The sequence below is a fragment of the Giraffa tippelskirchi genome, chromosome 11 (assembly GCF_054371585.1).
Source record: "Giraffa tippelskirchi isolate mGirTip1 chromosome 11, T2T-mGirTip1v1.2.pri, whole genome shotgun sequence".
Classification (NCBI taxonomy): domain Eukaryota; kingdom Metazoa; phylum Chordata; class Mammalia; order Artiodactyla; family Giraffidae; genus Giraffa; species Giraffa tippelskirchi.
Genome location: NC_137285.1, coordinates 66,033,564 through 66,035,458, shown reverse-complemented (window position 1 = coordinate 66,035,458; position 1,895 = coordinate 66,033,564). Strand labels below are relative to the sequence as shown.

Below are 1,895 nucleotides of genomic sequence, written 5' to 3'. Positions count from 1 at the left end.
ACTGTTTTGCCTTTTTCCCCTTCTTCAATTGCTGTCAAGACCTAGAGTTGGATATTGACTAGACATGCAGACCTTTGCAGCTAACTGACCTTGTATGAAAACTCTACCATGAATTAGCTGTGTGACCCGAAGTTCACTTGATCTCTCTGTTTCTCATTGAAATGGGGAAAGTAGCAGAATCTACCTTGTAAAGTTATGGTGAAGATTAAATGATCCAGTGCATAGAATAGGGCCTGGCACATAGTAATGGTTTATTAGTGTTAAGAGTTTTTGGTAATTATGTCATTATCTCAATGATAACATAAATTAGGCCCTTATAGTCTTTTTATTGAGGTAAAATTGACACACAACATATTTGTTTCAGGTATATAATACAATGATTCAGTGTTTGTATACATCATGAAATCTCTATAAATAAGCTCAATTAACATCATCACTGCACATAGTTGCACATTTCTTTTGTCTTGTGATGAGACCCATTATTCTTAAAAGAACACTCTCCTGAGAAATTAAATGGATTTTTGGGACTAAGAGTTGGAATAGGAGCTTGCTCTGTCCACTCCATGCATTGACCCAGTATTGCAGTACTTCCAGGAATGGTGCACCCCCTTTGGGGGAAAAAAATGTTTTAAAAATAAGACTGAGTATTGGCGTTTCTACAGATAAGCTTGGAGAAGGAAATGGCAACCCACTCCAGTATTCTTGCCTGGAGAATCCCATGAATAAAGCAGCCTGGTGGGCTACAGTTCATAGGGTCGCAAAGAGTTGGACACGACTGAGTGAAGGAGCGCACGCGCATGCACACACACACACACACACACACACACACACACACACACACACACACACACACACTCCTGAGAAAATTAGCTCATATTTTAGAGAGCAGCTCTCAGGGATTCGCCTGTATGTAAACAGTGCTGATCTGCTTAGTGGGAGAGAAGGAGGGACAACAGAAACAAAGCTGTTAGAACACCTTTTCAATTCTTTACTTTTAAATATCATTGAAATCTCTAGTAGTTTTTCTGTGTAGGTTTTGACCCCTATTTCTTTATACTTGTTATTTTTCTGTTCCACCAATTTGCTCTTAACTTTTCAGAAATTCCTCAAATTTTCCAATTTATTTCACACTTTCTCATTTCTTAATTGGAGAAGGAAATGGCAACCCATTCCAATACTCTTGCCTGGAAAATCCCATGGACAGAGGAGTCTGGTGGGCTACAGTCCATGGGGTTGCAAAGAGTTAGCCACGACTGAGCGATTTCACTTTCACTTTTTCTTTTTCATTTCTTTTTTTTTTTTTTTTCCTCACAGAGTACTAGATTATATATACATTTTTATTTTTACTTTTTGATTTTTCACTTGTGCATATTTGAGTTTTTTTTTTTAATAAATTTATTTATTTTAGTTGGGGGCTAATTACTTTACAATATTGTAATAGTTTTTGCCATACATTAACAAGAATCAGCCATTCTTTTTCATTTCTTAATGAAGGTGTAGATTTATCCTTTATGAAATGTTTTTATGTTATCTCAAGAATTATGTTGCAGGAAGGGAGTCAGAAAATTGTTTGTTCCATAACCTTAACACAAATGCTGTTCTTTGGATTTTGCAAGAAAAATTATGTGACCTTGGCTAGAGCATGTTTAATGATTCAATGGAAGGGATGCAGATTTTAGAAGGTTCAAAGGTGAGTAGTGGATGCAGAAGTCACAGGGCAAGTATAGATGATTGCCTACACAGTGGTAACATTTCCAAATTAGATATCATTTGTTATTTGACATGCGGCATGCATACCTGTACAATAGATGTCACAGAAATATTATGCACTGTTTCAGAGGATCTGATAGTATGAAGGGCAGCAAGTGCTCCATAATGCTGGGAGTGTAGGTCTG

The 1,895-nt window shown here is 36.9% G+C and overlaps 1 pseudogene; it reads left to right on the top strand.

The window, feature by feature from the left end:
* The first annotated feature begins 452 nt into the window (after positions 1–452).
* LOC145527978 (U2 spliceosomal RNA) lies at positions 453–610 on the top strand (annotated as a pseudogene).
* Positions 611–1,895: the final 1,285 nt, after the last annotated feature.